We start from the raw sequence: 7,610 nt of genomic DNA, 5'->3' as shown, positions 1-7,610 counted from the left end.
TAGGCCCACTTGTTAAATCCATTAGTTTTTGATTTTATGAAAGAAGTTGAAAGTTGATATGAATATGTGCTGGAAGTATATGATGATTTAGCATGAAATTAGAGCTTTAAATTGTTCATATGCTGATTTTATTGAAAGAATTGAATAGAAAGTGAATGTTTGGGACCTAATAGTAAAAGAGTTTGAAGATAGAGTTATATGTGGAAAATTCTGAATTTCAATAGTTGTGTAACAACTTATAATGTCTAGTAAAGTACTAATTGAGAAAATTAGATTAATTGAGGGGTTAATTGAGAAAGGACCGAATTGTATAAACTGTGAAATTTGGGGCAAAATGGAAATCAACATTTTGCACTAAAGCAGTTTTGGACAGCAGCAGTAGTGTAACTTTGAAAAATCACCAAAAATTGTAGAGATTGAATTAGAGGATGAATAAAATATGAAACTAAAGCTTATTGAGTCTAGTTTCTTATAAAAGAAATGATGTGAGCAATGGAATTGAAAATCATGAGATATAATAGATTTTGTGAGACAAGGTCAGAATGAATTCGGGTTCCCCTGTTCTGACTTTGGAAAATCATTAAAAATTGTACAAAAATGATTATGAGTTATAGTTTATATGGTTAGAATCCTTAATGAGTCTATTTTTAGAAGAAACAAGCTAAAACATCATCCGAATTCTGTACAATGAGATAATTAATTTTTAGTGAAGAGTGGTCGGAACTGTCAGACAGCGAAACAGGGGAAACTTTAAAGAATAAACTGTATTATTTGGCTGAACCAAAAATTATGAAAATTTTATGGTATGAATATATGTGAGTCTAGTTTCAGGGAAAATTAACGGATCTTAATTTGGAGCTCTGTAGCTCCGGATAAAAATAATTTAGTGACTCTGACTCGGATAAACTGCTTTGAATATACATGTTAGTGAATATTGAAATTATGGTTAATGTTGTTTAAGTGTGTTATACACATTAAGGATGTGGAATGGAGAGGAGGAGGAGGAAAATTGGGAAATATATGAATGATTCGTGTATAAATGGTCATATGTTTGATTATAACTCATAAACGATGAAATATGAATGATGCTTATTTTTGTGCATTATTGGTCATGGTTTAAGCTCATGTGTGAAAATAAAGTTTCATAGTATGTGTGTATGGTATATTCAGTATATGATTTGGCATGAAATAATACCATGAATGGTTTATGAATTAACACATGTTGGTAAGCCTGATATATGAATAAATGATCAAATTGAGCGGAACGCCGGATTTGAGTACTTCTGATCAAGTGACAAAGTGATAAGTGGTAGCTTTAGCTACACTTATCTGATCAAGTGACAAGTGGAAAGTGATAAGTAATAGCTTCGGCTATACTTATCTGATCAAGTGACAAAGTGATAAGTGGTAGCTTTAGCTACACTTATCTGATCAAGTGACAAGTGGAAAGTGATAAGTAATAGCTTCGGCTATACTTATCTGATCAAGTGACAAAGTGATAAGTGGTAGCTTTAGCTACACTTATCTGATCAAGTGACAAGTGAAAAGTGATAAGTGATAGCTTTAGCTACACTTATCTGATCAAGAAACAAAGTGATAAGTGGCTACACTTATCTGATCAAGAAACAAAGTGATAGGTGGCTACACTTATCTGATCAAGAAACAAAGTGATAAGTGGCTACACTTATCTGATCAAAAAACAAAGTGATAGGTGGCTACACTTATCTGATCAGGGACAAGTGATAAGTGATCATACGTAAGACCATGGTTATACTATGGCAAAGTGAAAGTGAAGTACTCAATTTTCCGTGACCGTTCCCTAATTTGATTAAGGATGGTAAGTGACAAATGGGCCCAAAAGAATTAAAGTAAATGGATAAGTGGTAGTGTATTTATATCAGGACGATGTTGTTATTCAAACTAAAGTGATATTTTCATTGCTAAATTGAGAATTTCATAAATGTGTTATTGAATGGTATAATCAATAAACATTGAGTTAAATGGTAAATACGTATTAGTTTTGAATTTGATGTCATTGAATTGCACGTGAATTAAATGGAAATTGCTAGTGATATGATTTAAATTATGAGCATGAGAAATTGCGAATTGAATGAAATGGAAATGAAGCATTAAATTGCATGAGTATGTATCGGGTCTCGCGGGCCCTAATTATTATGATTATAATATTTTGAGGATATATTGGGAAAAGTTATAGAAACATGTTAATTATTTTGAAAGTTTTAATTTTGATGAAATTTTATAACTCGGTTAAATACGTTAGAAGTGTATGTGTTTTGGTAATGCCTCGTACCCTATTCCGGTGTTGGATACGGGTAAGGGGTGTTACATTTAGTGGTATCAGAGCTACGGTTTAGTCGGTTCTCGGACTAAACATAGCATATGGGAGCCTAGCTATACATGCCACGTTATTACTCTTGATGATGTGATATCTCTGGGCTCTAACGAAATTGCTTTGTTAAGACAGAGATGATTTTCAATCGAGCTATTTTCGATAATGCTAAAAATGATATTGAGATAAATGAAATATGCTCACGTTATGTTGGAATTTGGAAAGGTAAGTATAAAAATTTGTGATATGGATGTGTTCATGTATGAAAAGAGATGACTATAAGTTAAAAAAAAAGTTTATGTTGTGACAAGCTCATCCAAGTATGTTGGTGATTATATAATGCTATGTGCTCAACATATTTGATTAAGTGAATATGATAAGCAAATTTACTTAAATAGATGGAACGTGTGTATGTACATCTGCTTGAATAAGTGAAATTAGTATGTTCATATGATAGAATCTTATGTTTAATTGTTAAATTAAAGATAATAAGATATTTTGTTTTATGTCTAAACCATGAATATTATAATAGTATGAAAAATTGAATTGGAAGTCAAATTGAGTAGAACGCAGGAATGAGTACTTTCGTTCAGTGATATGTGATGAATTGACGGAAAAGACCATGGTTTGACCATGGCAACATGTGAACATGTGATTATGTGATTCCGTGTAAGACCATAGCTGGGCTATGGCATCGGTAAGTGATATGTGTGATATGTGATTCCGTGTAAGACCATAGCTGGGCTATGGCATCGGTAAGTGATATGTGATTTCGTGTAAGACCATAGTTGGGCTATGGCATCGGTATGTGATTTGTGATTACGTGTAAGACCATAGTTGGACTATGGCATCGAGAAAACGAAGTACTCAATTCCGTAAGACGTTCTCTAATTTGGCAAATGTCGGTAAGTAAAATAGAAGCCAAGTATTGGAATTTAATTAGATATTAACGTTGAGCTTGAGTAAGTAAATTCGTTGTGTGAAATTGTGAGTGACAGAAAACATTTGTAATAAATAGATGTGTTAATTTGCTTGGAATGAATTACGTGGTTATGATGGTATTACATTGATGATGAATACAAAATCATATATATATATGTATCTATGAGAGCAAGTTGAAAGATTTATGACTTCACCATCACCCCCTTATCAGTATTGTTCTATGACGAAAATTATCTTGATGAGACAGATATGTTTTTCAACTGAGTTAATTCTAATAGTATAGAAATAAATACTAAAATGTTTGAGTGAAAATGTATTGATTATGAGTTGAAACTCATAAAGGTATGGATCAAAGAATAAAACATTTTTTTTATTGATGAATGTTATAATTATACAAGCATATGAGTTATGATATTTGGATTATGATGCTATATAGAAATTTTGATTGTGAATTAGTGATTTGAGTTAGAATTTTGTGTTGAGAACAAAAGTGATTAAAAGCAAATGTTTATTAAATGCTTTGAGAATGTGAACTTAGTAATGAATTGGCTATTTGTGATGGTATGTGTTATGCGCATTTATGTGTAAGATAAATTTGAGGCTTTACTACACTCACCCCCATATTAGTAAAATGTTACAATGAAATTTGTGAGATTTTGGTTGAATAAGCTTACGAGTGTAGTGTTACAGAAGTTCGTGTACGGGAGAATAATAATGTGGTCGGAAAAGTGAATGAATTAGAAAATGAGGACAATATAAAAAGAGAGAAATATTTGATAGTTCTGAAAACTACTCAGGTTATCAAAATGGATATCATTCTATATGGATTGTAATTTTTCGATACTTTGTGTAGCTTCAGATGCTGAAATATCGCTATCCTGATTTTCTTATGAATCTATGTGATTATCTGTAAAAGATATGAAAATCCAAAATCATGTGTGAATTTGAAATATACTGTGGAAGTAAATCATTAACCTACCATCTGGTAAGATTTTCGGGGACGAAAATCCCTAAAGGGGGGGAGAGTTGTAATAGCCCGATTTTAGGCTTAGTCGGAACAGTGGTTTCGGGACCACAAATCCGACGAAAAAAAAAATGTAATGGCTTGAATTTTCAGAGGTGTCGGAACGGTGATTCGAGATCACTAAATTCGACAAATGGGTAGAAAATATTATTAATTTAGTAAGTATAAGTTAAATATGAAGTTAGGAAAATTTTTGAAATAGTGAATAGTGCACTAGAAATAAATATTAAAATAATTAGAATCGAAATGAGGTATCAAGACCTCGGGGATTTTAAACTGAGCCATAAATATTTTTATAAATATTCATGGAGTGTTAAAAAGTTAGTATTAAAGTTTCGTTAAGAAATTTTAAAGTTCCGATAATTAATTGAACAAAAAGGACTAAATTGTAACAAATGCAAAATTTTGGGAAATGATTAAATAGCTTAAATGATAAAAGGAAGAGGGCTTTAAAGGCAAATAGACCCAAGGTCTATTTGGGCTGGACGGCAGAGGCATGAAATCAGCAAGAAAGTAAGGAGAATTAAGGGCAAAATTGGAAAATTGCAAAATTTGCTTAATAAAGTTAGGACCCAAGTGGAATTATCCAGATTTCTCTTCATTTTTCTGAATTCTCATCAGCTAAAACACCATGGAAGGGCTTCTTCAAGCTGGTTCTTCATATTTTTATTACAAGTAAGTTCAATTCTTGACTATTTCTTGAAATTTTTGTATTTTTATGACTTTTACAACTAGGCCCACTTGTTAAATCCATTAGTTTTTGATTTTATGAAAGAAGTTGAAAGTTGATATGAATATGTGCTGGAAGTATATGATGATTTAGCATGAAATTAGAGCTTTAAATTGTTCATATGCTGATTTTATTGAAAGAATTGAATAGAAAGTGAATGTTTGGGACCTAATAGTAAAAGAGTTTGAAGATAGAGTTATATGTGGAAAATTCTGAATTTCAATAGTTGTGTAACAACTTATAATGTCTAGTAAAGTACTAATTGAGAAAATTAGATTAATTGAGGGGTTAATTGAGAAAGGACCGAATTGTATAAACTGTGAAATTTGGGGCAAAATGGAAATCAACATTTTGCACTAAAGCAGTTTTGGACAGCAGCAGTAGTGTAACTTTGAAAAATCACCAAAAATTGTAGAGATTGAATTAGAGGATGAATAAAATATGAAACTAAAGCTTATTGAGTCTAGTTTCTTATAAAAGAAATGATGTGAGCAATGGAATTGAAAATCATGAGATATAATAGATTTTGTGAGACAAGGTCAGAATGAATTCGGGTTCCCCTGTTCTGACTTTGGAAAATCATTAAAAATTTTACAAAAATGATTATGAGTTATAGTTTATATGGTTAGAATCCTTAATGAGTCTATTTTTAGAAGAAACAAGCTAAAACATCATCCGAATTCTGTACAATGAGATAATTAATTTTTAGTGAAGAGTGGTCGGAACTGTCAGACAGCGAAACAGGGGAAACTTTAAAGAATAAACTGTATTATTTGGCTGAACCAAAAATTATGAAAATTTTATGGTATGAATATATGTGAGTCTAGTTTCAGGGAAAATTAACGGATCTTAATTTGGAGCTCTGTAGCTCCGGATAAAAATAATTTAGTGACTCTGACTCGGATAAACTGCTTTGAATATACATGTTAGTGAATATTGAAATTATGGTTAATGTTGTTTAAGTGTGTTATACACATTAAGGATGTGGAATGGAGAGGAGGAGGAGGAAAATTGGGAAATATATGAATGATTCGTGTATAAATGGTCATATGTTTGATTATAACTCATAAACGATGAAATATGAATGATGCTTATTTTTGTGCATTATTGGTCATGGTTTAAGCTCATGTGTGAAAATAAAGTTTCATAGTATGTGTGTATGGTATATTCAGTATATGATTTGGCATGAAATAATACCATGAATGGTTTATGAATTAACACATGTTGGTAAGCCTGATATATGAATAAATGATCAAATTGAGCGGAACGCCGGATTTGAGTACTTCTGATCAAGTGACAAAGTGATAAGTGGTAGCTTTAGCTACACTTATCTGATCAAGTGACAAGTGGAAAGTGATAAGTAATAGCTTCGGCTATACTTATCTGATCAAGTGACAAAGTGATAAGTGGTAGCTTTAGCTACACTTATCTGATCAAGTGACAAGTGGAAAGTGATAAGTAATAGCTTCGGCTATACTTATCTGATCAAGTGACAAAGTGATAAGTGGTAGCTTTAGCTACACTTATCTGATCAAGTGACAAGTGAAAAGTGATAAGTGATAGCTTTAGCTACACTTATCTGATCAAGAAACAAAGTGATAAGTGGCTACACTTATCTGATCAAGAAACAAAGTGATAGGTGGCTACACTTATCTGATCAAGAAACAAAGTGATAAGTGGCTACACTTATCTGATCAAGAAACAAAGTGATAGGTGGCTACACTTATCTGATCAGGGACAAGTGATAAGTGATCATACGTAAGACCATGGTTATACTATGGCAAAGTGAAAGTGAAGTACTCAATTTTCCGTGACCGTTCCCTAATTTGATTAAGGATGGTAAGTGACAAATGGGCCCAAAAGAATTAAAATAAATGGATAAGTGGTAGTGTATTTATATCAGGACGATGTTGTTATTCAAACTAAAGTGATATTTTCATTGCTAAATTGAGAATTTCATAAATGTGTTATTGAATGGTATAATCAATAAACATTGAGTTAAATGGTAAATACGTATTAGTTTTGAATTTGATGTCATTGAATTGCACGTGAATTAAATGGAAATTGCTAGTGATATGATTTAAATTATGAGCATGAGAAATTGCGAATTGAATGAAATGGAAATGAAGCATTAAATTGCATGAGTATGTATCGGGTCTCGCGGGCCCTAATTATTATGATTATAATATTTTGAGGATATATTGGGAAAAGTTATAGAAACATGTTAATTATTTTGAAAGTTTTAATTTTGATGAAATTTTATAACTCGGTTAAATACGTTAGAAGTGTATGTGTTTTGGTAATGCCTCGTACCCTATTCCGGTGTTGGATACGGGTAAGGGGTGTTACACTATGAGTTTATATTACAGGGGATTTAGCATGGACTGGTAATTCCGCTGTAAGGATGAGGTTCGCGGGAGTGTGCTATCTGAAATGGAAATGTGTACACATGAATATGAACTGACAGACCCGAATTTGTACGCCAAAAGTGTACCTCTAAAAATTCATCGAATTTTCGAGAAATTCAACAGGATAAATATGAGAAATAATAAGGGTAATAGAAA

The sequence above is a fragment of the Gossypium hirsutum genome, chromosome D09 (assembly GCF_007990345.1).
Source record: "Gossypium hirsutum isolate 1008001.06 chromosome D09, Gossypium_hirsutum_v2.1, whole genome shotgun sequence".
NCBI lineage: Eukaryota > Viridiplantae > Streptophyta > Magnoliopsida > Malvales > Malvaceae > Gossypium > Gossypium hirsutum.
This window is presented reverse-complemented; position numbering follows the sequence as displayed.